Consider the following 18285-nt stretch of genomic DNA (forward strand, 5'->3'; position numbering starts at 1 on the left):
TCATCAGGCCACGCTGAGATGGTGTCCCACATAGCACAACCAGAGGCACTCACAACTAGAATGTGCAACTATCTACTGGGGGGCTTCGGGGAGAAGAAGAAGAGAGAGAGAGAGAGAGAGAGAAAAGAAGATTGGCAACAGATGTTAGCTCAGGTGCCAATCTTAAAAAAAAAAGGGGCAACAGCATTACTCATAATTTTGTTAAAGTGAAGGTGACACATGAAGAGTTCCTAAATACTACCTGAGGATGTGGCTTATATAAAAAGTAGGAATGAGCCTCTGTATTGAGAGCAGTAAAAGATTTTAAAAATACCCATAAAATGTACTGAATGCCACAGAGCTGTCCATCTAAAAATGGTCAAATGGTAAGTTTTATGTTATGCGTATTTTAATCACAAATATATATATATATATATATATCCATCAAAGAAATCTAGAGCTAACATGTTTCCAATTGCTAAATAATGTTACTTTTAGGAAAATTCATATTTCATAGCACCCAAAATATACTAACTTGCCTGTTTTTTTAAGACTCTGGTAATCTCCTTAGTTTTCCTGCAGAAGCACAGGGCTCTTAAAGGAGAAATGGAACTGTTAGAAAAGATGGTCTTCTGACTTGAATCCAGAGGCAGAGTGACAGGATATAATGGATGATCATCGTCTTGACTGCCTCCGTGGAGAATTTTGGCCAAGGTTGAGGAGCAGTATGTCAGTGAAGCTGGTTGGGTGGGACAATGTTTTTTACATCAGGCAAAAATGTCCCTAAGCACTGAGTCAAGAAATATGAATTCCGGGGACTTCATCATTCTCTAATTTTCCCCCGCCAGGTTGTCTTTCCTCCATCCTTGAAGTCAGATCTTCCTTCCTGCTTTATTCATGGAACAATCAGTGGGCAACTGTCTTGTAAACTGAGACTGCAGGAGCCACACAGCTCCTTTCCTTTGATTATCTTGAAGACGTGGCAGAAACACAGACTTTCTGGCCCTGCTTGAAAAAAAAGGTCTTTACTAGTTTCAATCTTTTGGAAAATAATTTTAGATTAAAACAACTCATGATGACTTGTAAGAAACATGAAAGGGTTCTCTCAAAAGAAAATACATCTAAAACTCTTTTCAAAATTTTAAAGGCCTAAAAACTGCAGGGTCTATCATTTCCTTTTTGTATTTCCTTTGAGTTGTTTCCATGGGAATCATACCTGTGTATTGGTTCTAAGTAAATGCTCATATTTTCTCAGACTTCTGCTCCAGGTGTGACTAGATGGGCCAATGGGTTATGGACAATTTCTGATGCTGTCTAGGTACTATGTTTAACAACAGAAATTTCAGAGCCTGGGTTTGGAGGTTATTTTCAGGGCCAGCTGGTCATTTCAAAATGAAAGGTGAGACTGATCACGCCCTCCCATCCGCACATACAGCAGACACCCTGCAGTGAATTAAAGAAAAAGGACTTTTTGCTTTTGCGGGGATAAGGTCAAAAGCCACCCCTATGGCAATTTTAGAGCTGATCAGGAGAATCTTATTTCAGTAAAAGGCATAGACTTTTGAAATGAAGATTAGAGCTGAGAGGAGGAAAGTTATTACTTTCTTTGATTCATGTTATCTAAAGACTAGAACCCAGCTCGACACTCAGAAAAAAAGTGTCCAAAATTTGGATCCAGGAAAGGTATTCCTGTGTGAGGCAATCAAGAGCAGAAGCATGCCTCTTCCTATTTTTCGCTCCCATATGTTCTACCCAGAAAGCCAAGCTGTGGGTAAAGGGTCAGGGAGAGGGGGAGGGGAAGCAGAAATCAAAGGGATTGCGGATTAGCTAAATGCTCAGTTTCATCCGCTAATGAAGAAAAATGTCTGGATTTGGTCCCTTGTCTATGACACTAAAATGAACCAATTCCAAAAACTAAGAGGATCTGAACAATGCTGCCTTCAAGTCCAGCTCCAGCCTCCTTTTGCAACCTAATAAATACTAAAAAACATATTCACTGCTGTTGCAATTTTTAAAAAGTGATATGAATATATACTTTTTTATGAGAAAAAGAAGGTTCTTTGCAACATGGCTCCCACTTAAAAAGTATAGGCCCACCCAGCTTTAAAAAGGGAGGGAACTCTGACACGTGCTGCAACATGGATGAATATTATACTAAACTAAATAAGCCAGTCACAAAAGGACATTGTATGATTCCACTTACATGAGGTACCTAGAATAGTCAGTTCATAGACACAGACAGTAGAATGGTGAGGTTCAGGGACTGGGGGAGGGGGAGATGGGAGTAATTGTTTAATAGGTCCTGAGTCTGAGTTTGGGAACATGAAAAAAGTTCTGAAAATGGATGGTGGTGATGGATGCATAGTGTGAATATACTTACTGCTACAGAACTGTACATTGAAAAATGGTAAATTTGATGTTATGGATATTTTACCACAATTTAAAACATTTTTTAAAATAGTGTAGGCCCTCATGTGGTGACAGTTCTCCATGCTGGCTCCTTTCTAGATATTTTAACGTGGTGCAATCTATGTCTGCTTCCCAAAACATAGTGCAAGACTCATAAATTTGGTTTAGCTCGCAGTAAATATCTTTTGAATTGCAACTGGGCACTTGACAGTGACTTTCTCAATCCCACCTGCAGTTTGCAAACTGCCTGCTGCAGGTAGACATGCACCATTTGTTTTTACAATTAGCCTTGAGCAAGAGCTGATCAAACGCTTGATAAAATAACTTCTTGGAAGACGTTGCTTTCCTCCTACTTTCCCACCCTCGTGAACACCACATAAAAAGTGACAGTTTGCAATCTTTTTTTCTTCTTTTTTAAGTATTAGCATCAAAGTTGGATGGGAACTTCATTCTTCTTCTGAATGCAAACAGGCTGCATTCCACTCTAGGAACATCCCTCATTCCATTCCAACCTAGGCAATGACCTATTAAAGAGCTGGCTCTTATCCAGTCATAAAATCAGGGGCTAAGGTGCAAAGGGACATTTCCTGCATGTCTTTCCCCTAATATGGTTGCTTCTTTAGGGGGCAGGGGTGGGGAAGCACACTGGGAAATAAAGCCGTCTGAGTTCCTCTTTCTATTTCTATAATTCTCACTTCCCCTCCCATCAGAAATCCCCTTGTGGTGGTAGTGCTTTCTCCTCTCCCTTCCCTGTCATTTCCCTTTCTTTTCTCCTCTGGTGCCTCTTCTGGGCTTGTCCCCAACGCCCTCCTACTGCTACTTCCTCTGTCTTCACATCTTGAATTCCATATCCCACAAGGTCTTGGCAGGCCCTTTCTCTCCCAAACACGGTTCTCTACTTTCGATGGCACCCTTCACACTTGCATCCTGGTTGGCCACGCCTGGCCCTTTTCACAGCACAGACATTGTGTAAGGAGTCAGGTCCGCCTCTCGGCTGCTATCATTTGCTAGCTACCACCAGACATTCAAAGTGAGAGGGAGCTGACCTCCTCTATGCATGTGAAATCCTTGGGCGCTCTCTGACTGGTCAAGGGATTTCACAGGGAAAGCTTTACCTCCCGCTGTTTCTTGGAGATACAGCTCCCCATTTCACCTCAATGGTGTCTTTTTGGAAAAACAGAAATGAAGGAGTTTTATTGGGTGAGCTGCCTCTGAAACCTAAAATGTCATCAGGCCCTTTGCTCCCTGTCAAAATTCCAATCCTATAAAAGCTTCTAAGTCCTGTCTCAGTTGTCTCTGTTTATTTATTTATTTATTTATTTTGAGGAAGATTAGCCCTGAGCTAACTACTGCCAGTCCTCCTCTTTTTTGCTGAGGAAGCCTGGCCCTGAGCTAACATCGTGCCCATCTTTCTCTACTTTATACGTGGGATGCCTACCACAGCACGGCGTGCCAAGCGGTGCCATGTCCGCACCCAGGATCCCAACCTGCGCACCCGGAGCCGCCGAGAAGCGGAACCATCGAGAAGCAGAACGTGCGAGCTTAACCGCTGCGCCACCGGGCCGGCCCCCTCAGTTGTCTCTGTTTAAATGAGTGTGACTTGGCACTGAGAGCCTCTCCCACCGTATCTTTTTATTTCAGAGTGGTGGCACGGTTAACCTTTGCTCATTCACATCCTACTATTCCGGAATGTGTACAATTGCCCGGACATGCTAAAATGAAGTGTATTTCTGCACTTAATATGAAAAAAGTTTGCCCTTTGTAGTGGTTATAAATCTCCCTCCACAATCTCATCTTTTTGTAAGAAACACAATTTCATTTTCGACGTCAAGTTCTTTTCCATTTCAAGGTCCCATCCTGCAGGATGAGAGATTTAACCTCGGCCCTTTTTGAGGCTCTCTCTTCCCCATTTCCCACGATGGTGCCCCGGCCCTGGGGTCTTACACAGCATCAAGGGCTTGCATGTCTGGTCCTCTGCTCACAGAAGTTACCTGCTGCTAAAGTCCAGTGGCTGCTTGGACTTGGCTGCTCCAGTGCCATGTTTGGGACGTGGGAGTCCTTGCCCACCTACACACTGCACAGCCATTTCTCTCTGAGGTCTTGGTTTCTCCTTAGCAGTGCAGCAAAGAAGAAGTGCACAGGTGCCCTCAGCTCTTAGGACCCCCAACTTTCCCTCTCTTTCCTCTTCCTCTCAGCCTGGAGGAATTTCTTTCTAATAGCAGGGAAATTTTCCCTTCATGTTTTTGGCCAAGATATTCTGACTATGCCCCTAATCCTCCTCCCACCCCAACCTTGCTTTAAGGCCAACAGTTTACCTATAACCAGGAACCCACCACCCTTTCTAGAGCTCAGACCTTTGAGAAAAAAAAAAGAAGCCAAGATTTCTGCTTTCCAGGGCTGCCGATAAAAAAGCGAGTACAAGGCCATATGAAAAGCGAAGATAAGGAGGACCCCAATTATAACCTCAGGACATGTTTTCAGCAACAGTTTTTGAACATGAACAATAAATGTGACAGTTATAAATGATTTTTAGATATCTAACGGATTAAAGAAAACCCCTATATAAACTTATACGTGTAATCTTTCTCTAAAACTAGTTCAAGAGTTATTCAAACTCTCTTTTCTGGAGAAAATTAGCAAGGCATTTATAAATTTATAGATAATATTCTTCCTATACCTTAGGACCACTGAACAGACCCAAATCCGTGGCTTGCTTACTATTTTTTTTTTGTTTTTGAGGAAGATTAGCCCTGAGCTAACATCTGCCGCCAATCCTCCTCTTTTTTTTTGCTGAGGAAGACTGGCCCTGACCTAACATCCATGCTCATCTTCCTCTAGTTATATGTGGGACGCCTGCCACAGTATGGCTTGACAAGTGGTGCATAGGTCCGCACCCAAGATCGGAACCAGTGAACCCTGGGCTGCTGAAGTGGAACATTCGAACTTAACCGCTGTGCCACAGGGACGGCCCCTGCTTACTAATTTTTATAACTCAGAAAGTAAAGCAAAAGTAATAACAAACATCTAACACAGTAGAGAAAACCTACTTTTACTCAGTATGCATGTAGGAGAATCATCCTGCTTCCATCCTAAATAGCATTCCAAACTCAAAACCATTCAAGTAGACTTTTAATTATGGCACAGGGCTGTGGCTAGGACAGCTTCTCACGTTTCATTCATTGACTTATTCAGTTTCTATATAAGTTGCTGTTTCAGAAGCACTTAAAAATAATTTTGTTTTAAGTATATTGATGTACGTTCACATATGAACTTACAGTTTAGGGAATGCTCCATGTCCATTATCTTTTTGGATCCTCATAATCATGATAAGTGGTCGTGGTTTTTAAAAGAATTTTAAAAGCAGCTGCAGCTGACATTTGCCTACAGATAATACTGAGCCGAGCGCTTGCTTATGAGGGGGATTCCCAGCTGGTTCTCTGGAGGTGTGCAAAAGATGCCGCCATCTACATATCAGAATAATGATAACTCCTCCAGGTTTTTCATTTTTGTGGAAATCTGTGAATGGCATTACTTTCAGTGTGCTACTTGCTGAGAAACAGACTCAAGTGGTTCTGAAAATGTACTAAGAAAAGGATCATAAAATGGATCAGTGGGAAAAAGGAAAAGTCCTAACTTATATATATAATTTTAACATGTATCAAAATCAAAATTGCAAATAAGAAAAGTACTCCTGAATTTTCACAACCCAGAAAGTATTCGGTACCAGAGAGACAGAGCAAAAGAGTGAGCAACAGACAGAAAGGTGGGGCCTTAGAAATCTTGGCTTTCTATGGGAATTTCCTACCCTGAGAGAAATAAAAGATGAGAACAGAAAACTTGCGGGCTAATTTTGTGAGAGGTAATTCCTCTCACAAAAATAAACAATTAAAACACACACACAGCTAAAATGACTGTAAAGAGTTCTTCCTTTCTTTTTTTTCCTTCAAACTTTAAATGGCAGACTTTTTTATTCAACTGCATTTAAAGGGTAAGTTGACACCATCATTTGAGGAATCACTCAAACTAGAAACTGGGCGTCACGTTTAACATAGTCTGCTTCCTCATCCCCGAGGCCCACCTCCATCCCATCCAGCCAGTCATCAAGTCTGCTCGGTTCAACCTGTAAAATACGTTTACAGTCTGTCTACTTCTCTCCTTCCTTGTCCTAATCCATGCCCCACCACTTCTTCCACGGATTATTACAATAAACATAACCTGTCTCCCCACACGAGTCTTGCTCTCCCTCCACACTGTTCACCAGTAGCCCCACAGCTGGGATCTGCCCAACCCGGGACAGAGTGCACAGGATAAACTGACGGGCTGTGGGAAGAAAACCTTAGGACTTGTATTTATCTCATCCTTTAAAATGACTATTTTTCTGTATTTTATAATATACATAATATTATATAATAATAAACATCCCTGTATTGGCATGCAGGTTTAAAATGTTTTATTGATAGAGGTACACTATTTAAAAAGTTCAGTGGCCACTACTCTATACAGCAGTCAGAGAGATTTTTAAAAATACAGATCTGATCATGTTAATTCTTTTGCTTAAACCACTCAATGGCTTCCCATTGTCCTCAGAGTCCAAAATCTGTGATAGTTCCTACAAACTCTGCTGGTCTCCCTACGACCTACTCCCTTTCCTGGGCGTGGGGCTGTCTCACTGACGCTCCTCTGCTCCTTCGAAGCCAGGTTTTTCCCATGCGAAATCACACACACTGTCCTCTCTGCCTCCATGAAGCTGTAGGTCTTGGTTTTAATGTTTTCTTCCCTAACACCCCCCCTCCCGCCCACCATCCCACTCCAGTTCAAAAGGTCCCTGGGTTGAACTCTTAGCACCCTGCATTTTCGATCATGGTAGTTAGCACAATTGCTATTATGTATGTATAGTTTTTTATTCAATGTCTTCCACACTAGGCCATAATCTTCATGAGAACTTGTTTACCACTGTAACCCCCAGCACCTAATAAGTACCAATAAATATTTGTTGAACGCAAGAATGAATTAAAGTACAAACATTCACCCCGACACTTACTTCCTAAGACTGAGGGAGCCTGGGAAGACCTGCAGAACATCTCTCAGGGAATCTCTTTCCTGTCTCGTGTTCTGCCCTGGTCCAGAGCACCTTACCTTTAAGACTTGCCCTGATTAACCAGCTGTTTCTCTGTGAGGTCTTTTGAGATGCCCCTGGACAGTCACTCTTCCACCTGGACTCCCCAGCACCCAGTGGAAAGCTTTACTACAGCACTTATGGATTTCCATTTCCATTTCCATTTCTGCACCAAGACTCATTATCTTCATGACTTGGACTCATCGTTCACCTTTGTGAATGGTGTAAAGGAGGTATTTCGTAAGTGACTGGAGATCCCTGGTGTTTCAAGGATTTCTTTTGTAGAATCTTTTGCTTAATTTCCCTAACTCTCAAACAGTTACAGCTATCCCTTAGAACAAGGCAAACCCTCTGGGTGAGGTATCTTCACAAGCCTTATTGTGATATTTTAAATGCTTATATCCTACCCTTCTTGAGAATTGGATGTATTGAGGGGGTGGAAAGAGAGAATTAACACTCTGCCTAGTTCTGCTCTTTTCTTCTCCCTCTTAGAGAAACTAACTTAAAAGAGAGGGTGAGTAACTCAGGGACTGGGTGTAAAACTGGAAGAAATACCAAAGAGTACATGGAAGTTGCTTTTGTTCACATACACAAGGACAGATGAAAGAGAAGAAAAAGGAAAGAAAAGACATCTCTGATGCTCTTTGTGGTAATTACACAAAAGGGAGACATAAGAGAGTTAGAAAGATGCTTTCGTGGGACTTATGACAGGATCAATTTAAAACAGGGCCAGTCATTAGCTTTTTGTTAGGACAACATCATTCAGATCCTTTATATTCCTACCTCTCCCTCCCTGAACAACTTTGTCCCAAACCCAGTTTAGTTGATCCATCTACATCTACCAGATTCTACACACAGGAGTTCTGCATCTTAGCCCCTGAGCTATTTAACTTTAAAGCTTGGATCCTAATAAGGGTTCGACTTGCTCACTTCAGAACCAAGAACTGCTGTGGAACAGTTACCATACAAGGGCAGAGAAGCCTCTGCAGGGGGAAAGGGGAGGGAGCGGGTTGCTTCAGCACAGCAGTTATATAACCACAAGGGGAGCGCTGCAAAAGGAAAGGCTCCTTCTGCCTTCCTTAAAAATATTAAAGTCTAAAAATGTCTAAAAGACCTAACGAGCACATTGGAGTTGCTGGAAGTTAGTAGCTCAAGTATAATTAGACCCAGAATATCACTTCAGTCTGATGGGTTTATGTAGCTGCTATTTTAAGTAATTTTCAATACTTGGTCTCCTCAAGAAACAGCTACAAAAATATATGGGCAGTATGTTTCAGTAATAGTAGAATAAATGTCATGTTCTTTTTCATTGACAATGAGTTATGAATGTTGACCTACAGGCAGTCCCCAAACAAGTTGCATTCCAACAGTTCATTTCTAAGTCAGTTGTTAGGCACTTGGAACATAGTTTCCCATAGAAACAATTTTAGACATGGTGGTTTAGGATTTCCAGATATGGCCAAAGAAGGCTATTTAGCCATAAGTAATTTTACTAAAGACCTAACCACCACATATAACAATGCTTTTCTACAAGAAAGTGTTTCCCCGACTTCTATGTTGGGCTTCCCATCACTCCTCCTCCCTTGTCCTGGAATGAGCAGAGTACGCCCTGAACATAGAGGCTGGTTGGGAGGTGGTGGTGGTGAAGGGGGTGGGTGAGAGGCAGGGAAAAGTAGGCTCCCCCAGCTGCAACAGCAAGGACTTGTCAAAATAATAAACAGAACACTCATAAAAGTGGAATTGGAAGGCCAAAAGGGGGAGCTCTCACACCCTACCTGATAGCAGAGCCCAACACAAGAAAGAAGGACATCCTCTTCTTGATGGGCAAGAAGCTCGGCCAATGAGAGACTGTCACAACTATTAACCTACAAAAACAGAAACCAGTTGAAGAGGCCGTGTTTACTTGGGATCAAAGAAGTGCAATTTGGGGAGCACAGGTTCAGGTACAAATCCAAATAGTGTCTCACTAGGGAGTAAAAGCCAGGGGCTTTTAAAGGCAAAGAAGGGAGGTTGTATTACAAAGAATTTTCAGTGGAGTTGGGTGCAGAGAGCTAGTCTTGGCTGAACATGGATTGACTATTGATTCTGTCTAGAGAAAGTCCACAATCCTCAGTCTTTGTGATCAGGGTGTCTGCTCTCCTGCCGACTTCTCAAATAATTGCTTGTAAAACAACTGCTGTTTGGCCCAGTCTGAGGTTCAAGACAGCAAGGCAGTTTCCCTGGAAAGGCAGCTCCAACTTCATTGTAAAACGGCTCACTATAGTCAGTTTTGACACAAGTTAGCCAATGACAAGCCACTACACCTGGAACTCTATATACAGTAGCCCTCCTAACTTCCTCTTCCCCTCTATAAGACTCGCTCCTCCCCTTGTTGTGGGGGACTTGCATGTGGCTCACTATGGTTGCAATTCTTTGCTGATCCTGAATAAACCCATTTTTTTTTTTGCTGGAGAAATAACTGGTTGTCTATTTGTTTGAGGTCAACAGACTCCAAGGTGAGAGTGAGGTCGGGTGGAGTCCAGGCCCTGGAAGCCAGTGCACCCGTGACAGTGATCTGTCATTATATTTGCACTGAGGGGTATTTTATTATCTCCTGGTAAGAACTTCCTAAATGTTTAGAATGATATAACCACCTTCTTCTGAGCACACACTCTGTGCTAGAGCACAGTGTTAATTGCTGTGTTTATATCATTCCACAATTCTCTAAACAGACTCACATCTGTGAGGGAATTATTTTATCGGCATTTAGGAAAGAGGGCACAAAGCTTAAAGATATTAAGTAGCTTGTCTAAATTCATACAGTTAGAGCCAGCACTTGAATCCAAGCCTACTGGACTCCAAATCCACTATTCCATACTGTTTTCCAGAAACTTAGGGAACAATGCCAACAGCTTATTGTTTAGTTTTCCATTTAATGGTTTTAATTAAGGCAGTAACTATCCCCCTCAGAGAATGGATTAATTGATTCAAGAAACACTAAGAAGTGCCTTCTATGTGGATGATACAAGGAAGTATGTGCTGGAAATCTAGTGGATACAACAAGACATCCAAACATGAACATTTAAGTAACTTTACAGAGCAGATGACCAGTGCCACATGAACCGACATACCCTAACTTGTTAGAAAGAGAAACATTTTAAGGGAGATCCCTGTGAGCTGGCATTACCATAGAAGGCCTCCTGAAGGATGCTGGACTTGGGCTAAACCTTGGAGAAATGCGTTTAGACAGGGCATGGCTGACGGACGGCTCGGATGAGCCAAATTTGCATGCTGGTGATTCTTTAATTAAGAGATCAGACTAGCTTGACTTGTCTCATGTTGGAGAGAAGTGGAAAATAAGATTGGAAAAGTTGGGGCCAGAGGTGCAGAGACCTCTAGGATTTCTTTGTTATAATTTAACTTTTTGTACAAGTAATACAACCATATAGTTCAAAAATAAAATTTATGAAAAGGAACAGAGGAAAAAATCCCTTCCTCTCACGTAGGGAACCACTGTTAATTAGTTTCCTGTGCATCCTTTCAGTTTTTTGTGCATATACAAGCAATTATAAATATGTGTATTCTTATTTTCTCCCTTTATTTATTAAAAGGTAGCATACGGCCAGTAGAAATTTTGAATAGCAATAATTTACTTATATATGTTTTACTACTTAAAATGATTACTTTTAGTTATTAAAATATAATGGTGTTTCCCACTGTGGATTTATTAAGCAAATATCAAGAACTGGTATCCAGAAGAGGGATAGTAATTTCCAGAGCTGGACTTACTCAGAGTCAACTTTATATCTATGGATCTAAATCCTAAAAAGTGTGGGTTTAGGTTGATGAGGTGGTTGTTTCTCTTCAGTGCTATCACATCTTGTACGCTCTTCTCCTTGCCTTTCTTCAGTTTTATAATTACCTGTTTATGTGTCTGCCTTATTCGATTGGAATTCTTTGAGGCAAGGACTATAGGGCTCGTTTATCTTTGTATCATCAACATGTAATATAATGCCTGGCAAATATGATTATTAAATGACTGTTCAAGTGACTTAACGAATGGAGAAAAGCGTACGTTGAATAAATGTAACACGTTCAAGGAATGGCTTGAACAACTTGGCTGATCCCTAGGGTATCAGAATATAAGGGGAAGGGATGGCATTTTATTCCATCTGGTAATGTAGTTTGATGAAACACTATGGAGATGTTAAGAAAGATCAGGCAGTAGAGAGGAAGGGTTAAGCTCTTGTGGGGAGGGGAAGAGAAGAAAAATGAAGCAAGGTTTTGGAGCAAGCAGGAGGGTGTTGAGTCATGAGCAATAATGGAGAAGTTAGCCTAACAGGAAGTATGGGTGTGAAAATAATTGTAGGTAGGGGAGTTAGGGAGAAGAGGTTATGCTTGAAGGGCTCCAATTAAAAAACATTTCCTTTTTTATTAAATAGAGAAAATGGAGGAAAGTGGAACTGAGTAGAGAGGCTTAGGTAGCAAATGTTGGAAAACAGTTGTAGGGACTGAAATGAAAAGCTGACTGAAGGTAACACCTGCCTTACAGCCTTTCTGGAATAAGGCCAATTAAACTTTAAGTAAAAGCGATGGTAAGCAATGCTGAGAGTCTGTATGAGGCAGGAGATTAGGAAGTTGTAATTCTTTTGCGTCAAATACTATGTGAGGTGCTCTGAGCCTACAGACGTGAAAAGTCAACATGCCCTCAGGGAGCTGTTGTCCAATAGGGAGAAGGTCATTTGGCCCCTCAAGATATATTTAGTTTCAACATTACCACCTTACTCCTAAAATGATCTTAGTATAACATAATCAACATGGCACTATAATATGTCTGTCACTGCTTCTAAATATTCTGTCCATATGTGAGAAAAGTTAAGCAACCTCTTAGACACTTTCAGTTATGGTTATGCAAAATAATTTTGATATCCAGGCACTTTATCCTCTGAAGCTATGCTACGCCAAATGTTGACGCCATTCTAGGGGCCGGCCTGGTGGTACAGTGGTTAAGTTCGCTGGCTCCGCTTCGGTGGCCCAGGGTTTACCAGTTTACCGGTTCAGAGGTATGGATCCCGGGCACAGACTTATGCATCGCCTATCAAGGTATGGTGCGGCCGGCCTCCCACATATAAAATGGAGGAAGATGGGTACAGAAGTTAGCTCAGAGCCAATTTTCCTCAGCAAAAAGAGGAGGATTGGTGGCAGATGTTGGCTCAGGGCTAATCTTCCTCAAAAAATAAAAAAGTGTTGACACCATTCCAAAAAAGAACTTATCTTTATGGATCCATTAAGGGAATCATTTTATTAAAAGTATATTTTTATCTATTAAAAACAAACAAACAAACAGGCCATTTCAATCCCTGTAGATACAAACTGATTTTATCAGGGTACTTAAAGGTAAAATATTTGTTCCAGTTGACCTAAGAATCAAACCAAATCTGCTCAGATGGAAACTCGCTAAGCAAGTTAAACTCAGTCAGGTGTGGGTCCCCAGAGCTCACATAACACAGGAAACACATGTAAGCAAGAAGTACATTTACTTAAACACGGTAACAACCACAACTGGACAGAAAAAAATTACACATCTGGTCAATTTAAATGTGTAAAAAGTTCCCATAGTTACTTTTCAAAATGTTATGAGAAACAAGATGCCTTCCAAGTTCAGCCTTGCAAAATAACTCACCCTTTCTGCATCAAACTCCGCCTCCAAACTGGTAAGGCATCTCTGAGAGGGGTTTTTCAGAAAGAATTGGGGCTTTAACTTTTAAAACCAGTTTTCAACCTAAAGACACATGAACATTAATGACGAATTTTCTTTCTCATTAATAAATTCCAGCTAAAAGGCAGTATTTTTTACAAATCTGTTTTTGATAACAGATTCCCAGCTCATTTTATGTCAATCTTCTTAATAACAAATCAGAGCTCGTTTCTGAAAACCCATGGAAAAAGCAATTAAAACATCCTCAAAGCCATTACCCTTCCTTTTCTTTTCTATAAAATTCAGCTTCATCTTATATTTCTCATATTCTTTTTAGAGGATCAGTTCTTCATGAATAGGGACTATTTTTTTTGGTCAAGGAATTAATCCTCAGAACTCCTACAAATATGCAAAGAGATATGTTTGGAAATGTTCTTTGAAAATATTGCCTGAAATACCACGCAACTGACAACAAACCGAATGTCCATTAATCTTGGTTAAATAATGTATAGTATATCTTTATGAAGAAATGCTGCATAGCAAGTAAAACTTTTTGAACAAAACTTTTCAAACATTTAAATGAAAAACAAAATAGTATTGATCCATATGTACAGAATGATCTAATTTTTGATTTTGCTCTTGTTTAAAATTATAGTTGAGTATCTTTAGAGACCAGATAGTCTCAATGTTACATAAATTGTTTTAGAGCTAATGAAATGAAGGAGAACTTCCAAATCTTTTTTAAGAAGCGAGTATAAGTAACACTGATACCCAAATCTGTAAAGATAGCACACAAAGAAAAAATTATAGACTGGTATCACTTAATGAACATTGATGCAAAAATTCTAAATAAAATATTAGCATGTAGATTCTAACATTAGAATAAAAAATAACTCACCATGACCAAGTAGGTCTTACGCCAAGAATGTATGGATGGTTGAACATTAGCAAATACATTAATATCATTCACCTTATTAGTAGATTTAAGGAGAAAGGTCATATGTTTATCTCCACAGATGGGGAAAAAGCCTTTGACAAATTCAATAACCACTCTTTACACAAATACTTGAGAAATAGCACTAGATGAATACTTCCTTAACATTATGTTATATATTATAAAACACCAGTATTTTACTTAATACAGGAATAATAAAGGCATTCCTACTGATTTCAGAAACAAGACAAAGATATCCTCTATCTCCACTATAGTTTTATGAGTGGTATTCGTGAATGCAATTAGAAGCATAAGAATTAGAAAAGAAGAATTGGAACTATGTCTATTTGGAGATGATATGATAGGCTACCTGGAAAATGTCAGAAATTATAAGACAAACTCAAACAAAAAAGAATTTAGCAAGATAGCAGTGTAAAATTAATATGCAAAACCAGTAGCCTTCAGATACATAAATAATAACCAGTTAGAAAATAAGATGGAAAACCCCATTTACAATGGCAACTAAAAAGATGAAATTCCTAAGAATACACTTAAGAAGTGTGAAAAATTATGTGAAGAAAACTTTAAAACTACTGGGAAAACTCAAAAGTATGCCTAAGCAAATGGAAAGACCATCCCTTGTTCTTGAATAAGATGTTTCATCATCATGTTAATTTATAAATTTAATACAGTCTTGATTTAAAAAAATAGCAGGAGGATTTTTTTTGGAATTTGAAAGGTTGAAACTAAAGTTTGATGTCAAGTCAGTTTGTCAACTTGGAATGAAACTGTGACATAAAGAAAGGTATATGCTGGCATTCCTCTGAGAAATGAACTCTACCATTGAGAGGTCCTACTCACCCCTAGCTGACTGGCCGCCGTGTGGAATAAGGATTTAGGGTTGCTAAATCATCCAGTTTCCAAAAGAAGCTGAAAATCTCAATTTACATGTGATATTTTACATGTGACTGTGTTGGTAACTAATTTAAATTAAAAACAAAATGCAGTTTGGGCAAAATAAACATGGTCATATCTAACTCACAGGCTGTCAGTTTTTGATCTTTTGGAGGTAGGCAAACTTTTTCCATAAAGGGTTAGATAATAAATATCTTAGGCTTTGCAGGCCACGTACAGCCTCTGTTGCATATTCCTATTTTCACATCATTAAAAAAAATGTAAAAAGACATTCTTAGCTCAAGGGCTGTAAAAAGACCGGCCTTGGATTTGGTTCTCAGGGCGGTAGCCTGCCAATCTTGGTTAATAGAAATCATCAGCCTTGAGATGACATTACCTGACGTCCATCACTCAGAAATAATTAAAAAGAAAAAAATCAAGCTGGGGTAAGTATAATATACACAAATTCACTGCACTGGGCCATTTCATAATGCAGTACATTTTCCTCCTGGTATATAGACAGTATTCAGGAAGCATATCCTGAAAGGGAGTTTATGCATAATTTTAAGACACTTTCCCACCATCTGTCACATTTTAACTGCTCTTACAAATGATGCTGTTAGCTGAAAAATGTGTTCTATTTCACTCCGATCATGTTCTCAAAAAACAGTATGATCAGGTTTACAATTTAGACTTTTCTCCTCAAGAATTATTAGGTGATTTCTTGCTTCTTGGCTGCCAGCTGTACTCATTTCCTTTTCTAATCCCTTAAAGAGAATCATGTTTGATAAAGTTAAGGATAATAGCATCTATTTCTGAGACAGGCCAAGAACTTTATAATCCCATCAGACTAATGATGTGGCAAACATCAGAGGAAAAGTCACCTCCAATTCACCCTTATGGATTGCTCTGGTCCAGGCCCAACCTCAGAAAGGACGTTTCAGTGATTCAATTTGGCTCTGAACAATTGTGAAACTCACTAGGAGACTGTAAAATCTCTTTCCTAGAATCCTTTAAAAATAACACGTGAAGAAAGTTGATACGACAGATATCAGCTCTCAAAAACCTTTTAAACTCCACAATCCATTGAAAAGATATTGGGAATATCAACTATAGCATTATTTTTAAAAATTTTTTTGAGGAAGATTAGCCCTGAGCTAACATCTGCTGCCAATCCCCCTCTTTTTTTTGCTGAGGAAGACTGGCCCTGAGCTAACATCCGTGCCCATCTTCCTCTATATGCGGGACGCCTGCCACAACATGGCTTACCAAGTGGTGCCATGTCCATACCCGGGATCCGAACTGGCGAACCCCGGGCTGCCTAAGCAGAACGTGTGAACTTAACCGCTGTGCCACCAGGCCAGCCTAACTACAGCATTATTTACTGAATCAAATTTGATCCTGGATCACTAGTAATTTGACTCTAGGTCTACCAAAATCGTACTCAGTCTTCAGATCAATAACAAAACCAATCCAGTACTAAGGATTATATAGAGCTTGGCTGGACTAATGTCCCTGGACTTCTTAATCAGTATCTCTAATTCAGGGAAGAGTAAACCCAGAAGTAGCTCTTAAAGATTAAGAACAGTGACGTGCCGCAGTAGGCGAGCCAACTCTTAAGTAACAGCAAGCCAGCTGTTAAACACAGCCATCACTAAAGATCAAATTACATAAATTATGAACTATGTTATATTAAAAACAATGGTACTAAAACTAAAAACTCATCAGTCCCTAAGTATCTTACATTTTACCATTATCTATGCTCTTGTGATTATTTCCATCTATTGTATCTGTATGGTAGAAATACCATATAATGGTGTGCTACTGAACGTTTTCCAAATCTGCATTGTCATCATGTTGGTAATCTGAAAATGGCCATGCTGGGAGTATGTATATCACACAAATTGGCAAAGACTATAAATCAGGCCCTACCCCCACTTTCCAAAGTCAGTTTAGTTAAACATTAACTAGCACACTACTGGCTTATTAGGGTACCACAACCTCTGGTTCGCTCATGTACAGACTCCATCTCAATTGTTGTGCTAGCCCCATAAAATAGACTCAAATTAAAAAAAAAAAAGTCGCTAAATATTTATAAAATAGAATCTTCTAGGGATCATTAAAAATGGCTTCCTTCTTGAACATAGATACCTTCTCTCTAAACAAGGAAGCGTCTTTTCTCATAGCAAACTGGGTCTGAGAAATTTTGAAATTCCCACAATTAGTGTTTTAAGGAAAGGCTTATGATGGGTTTTTATGTTTTGTTCTTTGTCTCTCACATCAAATACTTTCTTCTGTGAGTAGAGCCGTTGCCCTAAGGCAACATCAACTGGCCTCAAGAACAAACGAAAATGGACCAATTTGCTAGGCCTACCTCCAGGAAGTGATTAAGCAGGCCCGGAGCAACTCCGTGCAATACAAAGGCCAGATTCACTAACAAATGGTTTGGATGCCATTTGGGTCATTTCAGACATATGGAGTATCATTCAAGTTAATTAAAAGAATACCAAAATTGGATAGTGTGGAAAAAAATTAAGGCATGTGTGTAAAAGGCATTACACATATTAGTTTTGATTTTAAGTTTGTCTTGGAGTGCCTGCAAATACTCTAAATGCCTAAGCTGAACTGGAAAAACATATATACACAGGACATACATTATTTTTAACCTACTCCTCTTTAGATAGTTGGAAAAATAAGCCCTGAACTCCAGTTGGTGATGTGTACCATACTAATACCACTCCATCATGTTATAAAAAGTGCATAAATCAAGACAAAGGGCCATGTGCTTTACTCTTTGTAGTAGAAAGCCATCAAAAATTCAAAAGAAAGTAGTTTTTATGTCTAAGGGATTACTACCCAACTCTAAATTTTAACTTTTTTTTCTGCTATCCCCCCAGTACATAGTTGTATATTTTAGTTGTGGGTCCTTCTAGTTGTGGTATGTGAAACACTGCTTCAACATGGCCTAATGAGCGGTGCCACGTCCACACCCAGGATCCTAACAGGTGAAACCCTTGGGGCCCTGAAGCGGAGTGCGCGAACTTCACCACTCCACCACAGGGCCGGTCCCCTCAACTCTAAATTTTAGGAACAACAACTTTCTGTATTTTTTCTGTGGGAAATTTGCAAATATGATGCAGTATACTGAGAATCAATGACATTTTCCACTAAATGTTGAAAAACAGTAAAGCAGCCATTAGGGTTTTAAAGGTCATTTCCAAGCATTTATGTGTGGGTGTATGTGTATAATAGAGCCTTCAAAGGTACCCTTAGTTC

This window comes from Equus caballus, chromosome 2 (genome assembly GCF_041296265.1).
Source record: "Equus caballus isolate H_3958 breed thoroughbred chromosome 2, TB-T2T, whole genome shotgun sequence".
Lineage (NCBI taxonomy): Eukaryota > Metazoa > Chordata > Mammalia > Perissodactyla > Equidae > Equus > Equus caballus.